Genomic DNA, 14,721 nt, shown 5'->3' with positions numbered 1-14,721 from the left:
AAAATGTAAATAGACTTTGATAACTTTTTAAATGAATTAACTTCCAAATGATTAAAAAATACAACTATTTGGCTTAGGAGAAATGGAATTTACCTAATCTTATCTGTAAGAACTTACACATAATTGGGGGACAGGATTTAATATTAGCGTCATGTAATAGTAAACTCACACAACAAATTAAGAGAGATTTTTTCTTTGATACCTGTGACAGTTACATATAGATTAAATCTTTATATGGTTGAACATTTATATTAATTTTAATCATATTCAGAAATATATTGTACTAAGAAACAGATCTTCAGTTCAATATATTACAAAGTATAAACTTTTTTTAACGTTTAAATGTTAATGAGTCTGCATTCATCAGGATATCCTTTCTTTATTAATATGCATAGTACATATTACACATCCACTTTTGTTTTTTGGGTTTTTGTAAATGTATTTATTTACTTTTGGCTGTGTTGGGTCTTTGCTGCTGCGTGCGGGCTTTCTCTAGTTGCGGCGAGCGGGGGCTACTCTTAGTTGTGATATGTGGGCTTCTCATTGTGGTGGCTTCTCTTGTTGCAGAGCATGGGCTCTAGGTGTGCAGGCTTCAGTAGTTGTGGCATGCGGGCTCAGTAGTTGTGGCTCACAGGCTCTACAGCACAGGCTTAGTAGTTGTGGCTCATGGGCTTGGTTGCTCCATGGCATCTGGGATCTTTCCAGACCAGGGATTGAACATGTGTCCCCTGCATTGTCAGACGGACTCTTAACCACTGTGCCACCAGGGAAGTCCCTACACACCCACTTTTGGATTAAAGTGTATGTGGGTTTACTAGTAAAAGAGGTAAATTGCCAACTGCCTTAAGAATATTTTTCCCTGAGTGTATTAAATGTAAATGTGATAATGTCTTCTTACTGGCCTATTAAAGAATAACAGGAAAATAGATGAAGATAAGTTAGGTCCTAGAATCAAGTAGGTTAATTTTCTTTACAACAAGTTGAGAGGGGGATCAAGATGGTGGAGGAGTAGGAAGCAGAGTTCAACGTCCTCCACAGGAACATTAAAAATACATCTACAAGTGGAACAATTCACACAAAACAGCTACTGAGCGCTGACAGAAGACCTCAGATATCTGAAAAGACCGGGTAGGACAAGAGGAAAAAGAAAAAGAAAGAATCAGGATGGGGCCTGCGCCCCGGGGAGGGAGCTGTGAAGGAGGAAAGATTCCTGAACCTTGGGAAGGCTCCTCATCAGCAGAGAAACTAGACTGGATGGAGGGGGGAGTTTTGGAGCCTAAAAAGGGTAGAGCAGCAACTGGTTTGTGGAAGGCAAAACAGAGAGTAACCTGCACAGAGAGTCGGCACCGCCACCCTGTGCTCCCCAACCTGAGATACTCCTCTGTTGGTGAGGGTGGGAGTCGGGTGCTGAAGCTCACACTACAAAGCTCAGTCTCAGGGAGAGGACCAGGATTAGGTGCGGAAACAGCCTGAACAGTTCAGGCTGTGGCAACTGAGGGTGTATTAGGAAGAAGCCTGGGCCCTCCAGAGAGGCAAGGCACCATTATTGGGAGAGGCATGAGGAGAGGGGCAGGACCACCATAAAATCTCCTTTCCCTGTGAGCACTCCCAGGCAACAGGACTCTACCTACAGGAGCTCTGGGAATGGGAGCGAATTTCTGCCACCATCTTGGGCTGCAGAGGCTGGCACTGGCTGCCTCTTCCAGGCCCTGCCCCTGCTGACCTGGAAGGGCGCAGACAGTTCCCCAAACTAGAAATTCTGCCAGTGGGTCGCAGGGCCCGCTCCACTGACCCAGAATGGTGCAGACAGATTCCCCTACTGGGAATTTTGCCAGCGGGCCACAGAACCTGTCCCCACTGACAGACAGATCCAGCCACTGGGAATTCTGCCAGTGGGCCCAGGACCTGCCTGCTGTCCTGGAAGGGCACGGATAGTTTTCGTGACTGGGAAATCTATCAGTGGGTGCCAGAACCCACCTAACTGTCCTGGGAGGGGACAGATAGCTTTCCCTGCTAGGAGAGCTGTCAGTGGGCGCCCGGACCTGCCCCACTGTCCCAGCAAGGTGTAGAAAGCTTCCACAACTGGGAAATCCATCAGTGGGTGCTGGAACCCACCCTGCTGTCCCAGGAGGGCATGGATAGCTCTCCCTACTAGAAAATCTGTCAGTGGGTGCTGGGACCTGCTCCACTGCCCTGGGAGGGTGCAGATAACTCCCCCCACTAGGAAATTCATCAGCAGGTGCCAGGATCTGTCCCGCCATCCCGGGAGCACGCAGAAACCTCTCACTACTCGGAAATCTGCCAGTGGGTGCCGGGACCCACCCTGCTGTCCCAGGAGGGCATAGATAGCTCCTCTCACTAGGAAATTAGCCCAGAGGAGGGACTGAAACCACAGCTGAGCCCCAGGGCTATGTGACTAATGAAGAAGAGCTGAAATCTCTCCTCGTGGCTGTGTGAACTGCAGAGTTACACTTCCACTACCAGCTTCCTAAATTCCGCACCTGCAAAACAGCTGAAAGGACAAGTGCTCCTGCAGCTGGGATGGGTCTGGAGTTAGCAGCTGTGGGCTCTGTGGGCATGTACACATTGGGGGTAGGGGCAGACCAGAGTTCAAGCTGCCTCCATAGCTCCCACAGCGGGTCCAGGTGCATGACCACTATAGTACTGGGACCTAACCTCAGTGGACCTGCTCCAGTGGGCAGGTGAAACCAATGCCTAAGAGTCACCAGGGCCAAGTTCTGGCATACTCACGGTTAAGGCGGGACCGAGAGCGGTGCCAACAACAATATACTTTGTGAGCCCGCACAACAGGCAAAAGGGGACACAACAGAGCACATTCACAGGTAAACAGCTCCAAAGGAGGAAAACTCAGTGGCTTCCCTCCAAGTGGGAGTACTCCAGTCCCACCTACCTCATACCACAGATCAGAATCACAGCTAAGAAACAGATCTGGGGACCTCTACTACAACAACTAGGGAGCAGACCTCACCCCTGACAAGGCAGTGACAACCACAAAGCAAAGAGGAGGCCTGCTCCATATCTAGGGTAGGATCTGATCACCACAACACCAATCAAACCCCCATCAAGGGGATAACAGCACAAGCCTCTGGACCAAACTCACCCACCAGGGGGCAGACTCCAGAAGCAAGAGGAACTGCAGTCCTGCAACCTGTGGAAAGGGGACCACAACACAGTAAGTTTGACAGAATGAGGCGACAAAGAAATATGTTGCAGATGAAGGAGCAAGATAAAAACAAGAACAACTAAATGAAGAAGAGATAAGCAATCTATCTGAAAAAGAATTCAGAGTCATGATAGTAAAGATGATCCAAAATCTCTGAAACAGAATGGAGGCACGGATCAAGAACATAAAAGAAAAGTTTAACAAAGACGTAGAAGAACTAAATAACATACAAACAGAGATGAACAAGACAATTACCAAAATGAAAAATACACTAGAAGGAATCAATAGCAGAATAATTGAGGCAGAAGAACAGATAAGTGACCTGGAAGAAAGAATGGTGGTAATCTCTGCCACAGAGCAGAAGATATTCCATGCTAATGGAAATCAAAAGAAAGCTGGAGTAGCAATACTCATATCAGATAAAATAGACTTTAAAATAAAGACTTTTACAAGAGACAAGGAAGGACACTACATAATGATCAATGGATCAATCCAAGAAGAAGATATAACAATTATAAGTATTTATGCACCCAACATAGGAGCACCTCAATACATAAGGCAAATGCTAACAGCCAAAAAAGGGGAAGTTGACAGTAACACAATAATGGTGGGGGACTTTAACACCCCACTTCACCAATGGAAAGATCATCCAGACAGAAAATTAGTAAGGAAACACAAGCCTTAAGTAACACATTAGACCAGATAGAATTAATTTTTATTGGACATTCCATCTGAAAGCAGCAGAATACACTTTCTTCTCAAGTGCTCATGGACCATTCTCCAGGATAGACCACATCTTGGGTCATAAATCAAGCCTTGGTAAATTTAAGAAAATTGAAATCATATCAAGCATCTTTTCTGACCACAATGCTATGAGATTAGAAATAAATTACAGGGGGAACCCTCCTACACTGCTGGTGGGAATGTAAATTGATACAACCACTGTGGAAAACAGTATGTAGGTTCCTAAAAAAACTAAAAATAGAACTACCATATGAGCCAGCAATCCCACTACTGGGCATATACCCTGAGAAAACCATAATTCAAAAAGAGACATGCACCACAATGTTCATTGCAGCACTGTTTACACTAGCCAGGACATGGAACCAACCTAAATGTCCATCGACAGATGAATGGATAAAGAAGATGTGGCACATATATACAATGGAATATTACTCAGCCATAAAAAGAAATGAAATTGAGTTATTTGTAGTGAGGTGGATGGACCTAGAGTCTGTCATACAGAGTGAAGTAAGTCAGAAAGAGAAAAACAAATACTGTATGCTAACGCATATATATGGAATCTAAAAAAAAAAAAATGGTACTGATGAACCTAGTTGCAGGGCAGGAATAAAGAGGTAGACATAGAGCATGGACTTGATGACACAGGGTGGGAGGGTGAAGCTGGGGCGAAGTGAGAGTAGCATCAACATATATACACTACTGAATATAAAATAGTTGGCTGGTGGGAAACAGCAGCATAGCACAGGGAGATTGGCTTGGTGCTTTGCTATGACCTAGAGGGGTGGGATAGGGAGGATGGGAGGGAGGCTCAAGAGGGAGGGGATATGTGGACATGTGTATGCATATGGCTGAAATGCTTTGTTGTGCAACAGAAACTAACATGGTATTGTGAAGCAATTATACTCCAATAAAGATGTATTTAAAAAAAGAAAGAAAAATCAGTTACAGGAAAAAAGCAGTAAAAAACACGAACACATGGAGGCTAAACAATACACTACTAAATAACCAATGGATCACTGAAGAAATCAAAGAGGAAATCAAAAAATACCTAGAAACAAATGATAATGAAAACATGATGACCCAAAACCAATGGGATGAAGCAAAAGCAGTTCTAAGAGGGAAGTTTATAGCAATACAGTCCCACATCAAGAAATAAGAAATATCTCACATAAACAACCTAACCTTACACCTAAAGCAACTAGAGAAAGAAGAACAAACAAAACCCAAAGCTAGTAGAAGGAAAGATCAGAACAGAAATAAATGAAATAGAAATGAAGGAAACAATAGCAAAGATCAATGAAACTAAAAGCTGGTTCTTAGAGAAGATAAACAAAATTGATAAACCTTTAGCCAGATTCATCAAGAAAAAAAGGGAGAGGACTCAAATCAGTAAAATTAGAAATGAAAAAGAAGTTGCAACTGACACTGCAGGAAGACAAAGGATCATAAGAGAATACTACAAACAGCTATATGCCAATAATATGGACAACCTGGAAGAAATGGATAAATTCTTAGAAAGGTATAACCTTCTAAGACTGAACCAGGAAGAAATAGAAAATGTGAACAGACCAATCACAAGTAATGAAATTGAAACTGTGATTAAAAATCTTTCAACAGGAACTTCCCTGGTGGCACAGTGGTTAAGGATCAGCCTGCCAATGCAGAGGACATGAGTTTAATCCCTGGTCCTGGCAGATTCCACATGCTGTGGAACAACTAAGCTGGTGCGCCACAACTACTGAGCCCGTGCGCCATGACTGCTGAAGACCGCACACCCTAGAGCTCGTGTGCTGCAACTACTGAAGCCTGCGTACTCTACAGCCTGCATGCTGCAACTACTGAAGCCTGCGTGCCTAGAGCCTGTGCTCTGTAACAGGAGAAACCACTGCAATGAGAAGCCCACGTACCTCAAGGCAGAGGAGCCCCCACTTGCCGCGACTAGAGAAAGCCCACGCACAGCAACAAAGACCCAATGCAGCCAAACAAACAAACAAACAAACAAACAAAATCTTCCAACAAACAAAAGTCTAAGACCAGATGGCTTCACAGGTGAATTCTATCAAACATTTAGAGAAGAGCTAACACCTATCCTTCTCAAACTCTCCCAAAAAATCACAGAGGAAGGAACACTCCCAAGCTCATTCTATGAGGCCATTATCACCTTGATACCAAAACCAGACAAAGATATCACAAAAAAAGAAAATTACAGGCCAATATCACTGATGAACATAGACACAAAAATCCTCAACAAAATACTAGCAAACAGAATCCAACAACAAATTTAAAGGTTCATACACCATGATCAAGTGGGATTTATCCCAGGGATGCAAAAAGGTTCTTCAATATACACAAATCAATCAATGTGATATACCATATTAACAAATTAAAGAATAAAAACCATATGATCATCTAAAGAGATGGAGAAAAAGCTTTTGGCAAAATTCAACACCCATTTATGATAAAAACTCTCCAGAAAGTGGGCATAGAGGGAACCTACCTCAACATAATAAAGTCCATATATGACAAACCCACAGCAAACATCATTCTCAATGGTGAAAAACTGAAAGCATTTCCTTTCAGATCAGGAACAAGGCAAGGATATCCACTCTTGCCACTGTTATTCCACATAGTTTTAGAAGTCCTAGCCACAGCAATCAGAGAAGAAAAAGAAATAAAAGGAATACAAATTGGAAAAGAAGAACCATATTCCCCAACACCATACACAAAAGTAAACTCAAAATTGATCAAAGACCTAAATGTAAGGCCAGACACTGTAGAACTCTGAGGAAAACATAGGCAGAATACTCTTCAACATAAATCGCAACAAGATCTTTTTTGATCCACCTCCTAGAGTAATGAAAATTAAAACAAAAATAAGCAAATGGGATCTAAGTAAACTTAAAAGCTTTTGCATAGCAAAGGAAAACATAAACAAAACAAAAACCCCTCAGAGTGGGAGAAAATATTTGCAAACAAAGCAACCAACAAGGGATTAATCTCCAAAATATACAAACAGCTCATGCAGCTCAGTGTATCAAAAACAAAACAACCCAATCAAAAAGTGGGAGGAAGATCTAAATAGACATTTCTCCAAAAAACACATACAGATGCCCAACAAACACATGAAAAGATGCTCAACATCATTAATTATTGGAGAAATGCAAATCAAAACTACAATGAGGTATCACATCACACTGGTCACAATGGCCATCATCAAAACATCTACAAACAATAAATGCTGGAGAGGATATGGAGAAAAGGGAACCCTCCTACACTGTTGGTAGGAATGTAAATTGGTACAGCCACTATGGAGAACAGTATGGAGGTTCCATAAAAAACTAAAAATATAACTACCATACATATGACCCAGCAATCCCACTCCTAGGCATATACCCAGAGAAAACCATTATTCCAAAAGATACATGCATCCCAATGTTCATTGCATCACTATTTACAATAACCAGGACATGGAAGCAACCTAAATGTCCATCAACAGAGGAATGGGTAAAGAAGATGTGGTACACATATACAATGGAATATTTACTCAGCCATAAAAAGGAACAAAATAGTGCCATTTGCAGAGGCGTGGATAGATCTAGAGACTGTCATACCGAGTGAAGTAAGTCAGGAGAAAAATATCGTATAATATTGCTTATACGTGGGATCTAGAAAAATGGTACAGATGAACTTATTTGCAAAGCTGAAATAGAGACACAAACTTATGGATACCCAGGGAGGAAGGGGAAGGGGTAAATTGGGAGATTGAGATTGACATATACGCACTACTATGTGTAAAATAGATAACTAATGAGAACCTACTGTATAGCACAGGAAACTCTACTCAATGCTCTGTGGTGACCTTAATGGGAAGGAAATCTAAAAAAGAGGGGATATAATGTATACATATAAATGATTCCCTTTGCTGTACAGCAGAAACTAACAAAACATTGTAAAGCAACTATACTCCAATAAAAATTAATTAAAAAAAACAAGTTGAGAACTTCCCTGGTGGTGCTGTGGTTAAGAATCCGCCTGCCAATGCAGGGGACACGGGTTCAAGCCCTGGTCTGGGAAGATCCCACATGCCATGGAGTAACTAAGTCCATGCACCACAACTACTGAGCCTGTGCTCTAGAGCCTGCAAGCCACAACTACTGAGCCCACATGCCACAACTACTGAAGCCTGCGCTCCTAGAACCTGTGCTCCACAACAAGAGAAGCCACCAAAGACCCAATGCAGCCAAAAATAAATAACAAATAAATAAATAAATAAATTTATTTCTAAAAAGTTGAAAGGAAAACAGATTATGAAAAATATTTTGACTCTCAAGGTATTGAGCATCACTGACTTTCACTGGTAAATGAAGTTCAGCAAATTGGCAAATTTCATTGCCCCTTTTTCTGACTGTTTACTGATTAAAGGAATGGTTGCTGCAAATATTTACACCAAGACATAGTTAGAGAACAGTTGGTTAAGTGGCCTCCAAAATATTTTCAAAAACTAGAATAAGAATAATTTTACAAACTTATTTGGGATTATGCCTTGGAAGGAACCAAACACCAGTGTACTCTTTCTTGTAGCCTCAGTCTACTTCTTGCCATTTCCTTTCTCGCATTAATACTCATATCTTTTAGATGGGCCATGGTTCCTGTCTCTCTTTGATTAACCTTCTATGATTTTTAACCTGTGAGCACAGATATCAGTTCTTCTTTTCAAGAAAGGGATTGAGAATAACTGTACGTGACAATTTCTCTCGGTCATGTATGATTTAAACTTGAACTATTTAGGCACAACCTCAGCTAGTGTATTCTAGGAGCTAACTGAATGATGCTGTGTGTCTTAGTTCAGGCTGTTCTAACAAGGTACCAGAGACTGGGTGGCTTATAAAGGGCAGAAATTTATTTTCACAGTTCCAGAGCCTGGAAGTCTGAGATCAGCATGCCAGCAAGGTTGAGTTCTGATGAGAGTCCTCTTCTGGGTTGCACACTGCCAGCTTCTCTTTGTATCCTCACATGTTGGAGAGCAGAGAGAGGAAGCAAGCTGTCTTGTGAGTCTCATGAAGGCATTAATTCCATTCATGAGGGCTCCAGCCTCCTAACTTCATCTAACCCTAATGACCTCCCAAACACCCCCACTTCCTAATACCATCACATTGAGGGTTAGAGTTTCCATGTATGAATTTTGGGTACATACAAACATTCAGTCTGGTGATAAGATCCCAAGGTATTGTGGTTATGGCAGGTATTGTGGTCATTAGAATATTTTTCATTCCCAACATTTATTTGAGGATAAAGAACACATTCCTTGTTGCTGCCTTCATTTACTATGGCACATTCATCCTGAATTGATTACTAATTAAGTGTTACAATGCTACTGTGAACAAGATCACCAAGGACCTACCAGACAGATTCCACGGACTTTAGTCTTTATCAAAAATGATGATGATACCAGCTACAAATTCCTTTGCTTTTTCTGAGGGACTCATTTAATCCTTCCAACATAGTTGAAACTGACTTGTTAATATTCTCATTTCCAAAGAGCCACCTGCTAAGGGTTTATATAAATAAAACAATCTAATAAGTAAATGGCAAATCCAGGTTTCAAAACCTAATATGTCAGATTCCAAACTCCACCTCCCTATCCACACCATAGACACCTGTGCAAATCACATGTATTGAACCATCACTTATTTTCTGGAAAGCCCTATACTTTACTTCTAACACACTAATGTTCACTTGTCTCAAACCTCGCTGTTACAAATTCTCTATGTTTTCAGTAATTTATCATCCACTTCCAATGTGGAGATGAGTTGGCCAAATAACAAATATTCTGATTATTTTATACAACAAATAAAATGAAATTATCAACTAGCAATTACTTCTGAGATCCTAGTGATCAATAAAATTAATAATTCTAATAATTATAAAATAAACACATTTAATTATCCCCGGTGATTCATGTAGATTGCTCCATTATTTCTCACCATAAATTTATGAGATGCGTGATAGACAAGACCCTTGAGAGTTATGGCCCCTGCACCAGATAGTGATTGAATTACAAACATTTCAGGGAGTCCTCTGTGGAAAACACAGAGCTAATGGCTCTGTGGATTCAAGGTAACAAAAACCTATCTTATGCTACCAACTTACATGAATATGGGAAATGACTGGAGGAAGAAATTAAGATGACATTCACTAATGGGTAAAATGTGGGGGAACAGAGCAGAGCATCACCAGTGCCATCAGCAGAGAGACCAGAAGTCCAGAAGTTCAGCACTTCACCTGGACCACAGTGAAACTAAGTGCATGCCCTCAACTCAGCAATGTGCTCAGAGCTCCAAAAGATGGGTTTTATTTACTGCCTGATTCACAGCACAGGCTGATTACTATGAGTCCATGAGCTTCTCCCATGTTTCCTTTCCTTCTAGAACATGTTCCTTCATGTCTATGTGGTTATGCTGCAGGGGGACCACAAGGTCAGGACTATTATAGACCTTGCCCTTTCTTTCTGCCATTTTCTTACTGGAGACCTATAGTCCTCCACAGGCTGGTCCAGCATCCCCAGGAATACTGGTTCTTTTCAGGAGAATATGGGTGTGGAGGTCCTAATTCCAAGAGAATTGTATTTTCTCAGCAACACCTCACTCACAAGGGAGAGATCACATCTAGTCACACCCTCTGGAGTGACAGAGTCCCCTTCCTAACCTGGACTCCCTGCCTGAGGGCACGCTCACCACATCCCTGCCCCTCAAGAAAAGCTGAAGTCACAGCCCTCGTGCTGTGTGTTATTTTCAGTGGACAGCTTTGGCGAACAAGGAAGGGACCCAGAACAGACTTCTTTCCTTCACCTCAACTCTATGAGGCTATGGAGCATTGGTACCAGTAGCGCCTCTTGTGCCCATCCACCTTCCTGGAGAGTCCAGATGCATCTGGGTGAGTGTCTCCTGGTTCTTGAATCTCCCAATTCTTGGTTGATGATCCTGAGTTTTATTTGGCAGTATATACCAGATACCTGCCCCTCAATTGAAGGATCCTCGGGGGGAGTGCCCCCAACTGAAAGAAACTTCAGAGCCTGTTTGAAAGACACTGGGAATAAAGTGCCCCCCTCCCCATTTGAAAGATACTGAGATAGCCCAGGTGAAAGATACCAGGATTTGCTCAGTTGAAAGACACAGAGCCTTCTGGGCTGACTGGTTAGGTAGGAGGCTGACCTGACATCTTTCCTCAATTCAGCTACCCTAACAGAATTGGTCAGGATAAGAGTGAAGATATCACATAATAGCTTTGCTCCTAAGAAGAGGGACTTCTTCTTCAATGCTTTCTGAAGATCGTTCTTCCCTGGTTGACTCCTAAGTGCACTGACTGCTCCATCTCTGTGCCCTTTCCAGGCTTTTCTTCTCTGTCTCAGTCATAAAAGTTGAAGGTTTTCAGAAGCTTAGGTCATCTTCTCATTCTACCCGTCTACTCCTAAGGAAGGACATCTGTTACCATGTCCTGATTTCCAAATAGGCAACAAACAGTTGCAAATTAATATATCCAGGATGTACATTGTTGTAGTTTCCAGATCCACATGTTCATCTATCAATGGGAAGTCTGCTTTTAGATGTTTCTTGGGCACTTTATAGACTACATCTGTTTTTCCCCTTCTTGACATCCCTCCCTTCTGTTTCTGGTGAGAGAATCCCTTGTCCTCTACTTATCGTTGTAACATGAGACATAATTGAAATTCATTGATTATGATTACTATTTTTTCATCTCTTTCTTTTCCAAACTGAAAGCTCCAAAGGAAGAGGCTTTTTATTTTTTCAACTTTTGTATTCAACTTTGTATTCTCAGAACGATCACATAATCTGACATAGAAATATGAAGTTTTAAAACATAACTGACTGGAAAAAATGAATGAGCTAGGTGAATTCATCATAGTTTTTCAATATTGGTTGCATATTTAAGCTATTTCTTTTTTAAGAATAAACAAATCCAAGATGTCTTCTGGGGAAGAATTTCATCAACTAAAGAAGAAAGTAATTTGAGAAAAGATGAAGTTGAATATACTTTGTTACATTTGAGTATATTATGAATGTGAACATGGTATCATATGAACAAAACTATTTTAAACACCATACATAGTATGACTGAGATAAAGTAGATAACTACTCCATGAATACATTAGACACCTTAGCATATTAATCACTGTCACTTTAAATTCCTGTCCTGATAATTCCAAAATCTACTATATCTGAGTCTAGGTCTGATGCTTGCTCCTTCTCTTCAAACTGTGTTATTCAGCTTTTGGTAAGACTTGTAAATTTCAATTGAAAGTTGGACGTGATGTACTAGGTAAAAGTAACTGATGTAATCTGGCCTTTAGAATGAGGTTTTATATTTATCTTGCTAGGAGTTGGGATGTGTTTCCCGTTTGCCATAGCTGTAGAAGTCAGAAGCGAAAACTTCCTCTTTTGTCGATGATTTTTTTTCTCCCCTGTTGTCATGTGGTTTCCCTAGAGAATTCTTATATAAAATCATACACGTGCAGTTCTTTTCTGTTGTAATCCCCTGTTATACAGGGATCCTGTTGATGTGATGGTAGGTATGGGGAGGGGAAGTGTTCTATAATCCTATGATTAGGTCTCAGTCTTTTAGTGAGCCTGTGCCCCTCGGCTGTGACTGTCAAAATTTCAGATGTTTCAAAAAGTGGATTCAGTTCTTTCAAATGAGGAAAGTCTTTTTGTTAAAGTCAAACTTAATGTAAATAATGTTCTTTCTAAGAATGGCATTTTAATTATGACCTGGTCTCTGTTTTTGCCCTCTTTGTTTTATACGTCAGCCACGCTGCCTTATCCTTCTGGATTGGTCTTCTTGAAAATCATTCCTTAGACCTACTCAATAAGTAACCACCATGGGAGAAAGGTCTACGTCTTGTTCACTATTGTATCATCATTAGCACAGAGTACATAATAATTACAAAAGGTATAAATAGTAACAAATAATATTTTCAGATTTTCCATTAGACCTCTCTTCAGAAGCTTCTGCTGACCTCCCAAAAGAACCTTATATTAAAGCAATTAATAGGCATCATTAGATTATTTAGTACATTTCTACTGAGCCTCTTGGTTCATTACTCTCCATCTCACAGTGAAGATGCCAAGCAGTGAAGATGTATGGCATATGATGCTAGGTAAAATTAGACTTCTTTGCTTTCCTGATTTGAGTCTTTATAATTGTATAAATTCTTTCTCATTTAGTATTATTCTGGGCAATGGTTGTTTTTCTGCTTCTGAATTATTTTATGTTTCATCTTGAAACAGAAACCAAAATAGAGAAGTAAAAATAGAAACATAAAGGGGCCATACCATTATTTTCCATAATTTTCGTTACACATTTTTGATTTTCTTTCTCCATTCACCTTTCATAGAAAGCTGTCATTGCATTGGATGCACTGAGGCAAAAGGAAAACAAATGCAACTCTGACTATGATGAGAGTGAAAGAAGTAAAGTGACTCCCCAGGTGAAACAATGACAATGGGAGTTCTTCTCTTCTCTTGTTACCCTCCACCTACTCCAGTATGGGTTCTGCTGATTAATCCCATCAAATCAGCTCTCACTAAGGTCAGTGCCATCTGTTTCCCATGTAGTGGATGATTTCAATCTACAGAGCAGCTTAGTGACATTCAACATCCTATTAATCAAACTGATGGTAAATCATTGTAAGTAATTAAATATGTCATGATTTATAGTATATCAAATATTAAACATGTTGATGTGAGTTGTCAATACATCAAATCCATGGAGTCTCTTCAGAGACAAAAATATTTCAAAAAAGGGAAAACCACGCCAAGAAAAAATAAACCACTTCCATTCTAGGTCCCACCCTATTTCTCTCCTCCACTTCCTAAGGAAAACCTCTCAAACCAATTTTCTATACAAACTGTCATTCCCTTCTCTTATTCATCCTTCCACCTTCTCCATGATGGTTTCTGCTGATTAATTCTACCAAACAGGCTCTCACTAAGGTCGCCAGTGCCACCTATTTTCCAATGTAAGGGACAACTTCCATCCATACTTTTTACAAACGCATTGAGTCTTCTAAGCAGTCTCAGTTTGTAAACATGGTCTTATCACCGTCCTCTCTCCTCTGTTATCATATGGCCACTCCACCTCTGCTTCCTTTGTGGTGTTCCCTCCCTTTTAAGGTTGGAAGTCATAGGACTCATTTTATTTCTTTTTAAAAATTTATTTATTTAGGCTGCATTGGGTCTTTGTTGCTGCGCGCAGGCTTTTCTCTAGTTGCGGCGAGGGGGGGCTACTCTTTGTTGCGGTGCGCAGGCTTCTCACTGCTGTGGCTTCTCATTGCAGAGCACGGACTCTAGGCATGCAGGCTTCAGTAGTTGTGGCTCATGGGCTCTAGAGTGCAGGCTCAGTAGTTGTGGCGCATGGGCTTAGTTGCTCTGCAGCATGTGGGATCTTCCCGGACCAGGGCTTGAACCTGTGTCCCCTGCATTGGCAGACAGATTCTTAACTACTGCACCACCAGGGAAGCCCCATAGGACTCAATTTAAGTCCTTTTCTCATTCTATACTCTCTTCTCATTTGACCTCTTCTGTTCCTATGCCTTCCAATTAATGGAATTGCTTGTAAATTGCAAACTCAAATATCCAACAGACATTTGTAGTTAGATGTCTACCAGCCAACTACAGAGAATATGTACAACTTTTGTGTTTATATCCTCACATGGACTGATGTACCTTCTGCAGAGAGAAGTCAATTTTTTACCTTCTCATTATAGCAGTAAATCT

The 14,721-nt window shown here is 41.0% G+C and overlaps 1 long non-coding RNA gene across 1 annotated transcript in view; it reads left to right on the top strand.

The window, feature by feature from the left end:
* The window catches only part of LOC132427404 (uncharacterized), a 47,297-nt gene that overhangs the window by 11,357 nt on the left and 21,219 nt on the right, over window positions 1-14,721 (top strand). The window lies entirely within an intron of this gene.

Source organism: Delphinus delphis, chromosome 6 (genome assembly GCF_949987515.2).
Source record: "Delphinus delphis chromosome 6, mDelDel1.2, whole genome shotgun sequence".
Taxonomy (NCBI): Eukaryota; Metazoa; Chordata; class Mammalia; order Artiodactyla; family Delphinidae; genus Delphinus; species Delphinus delphis.
Note: the sequence above shows the minus strand (reverse complement) of the source record. Positions and strands in the feature narration are given on the sequence as shown.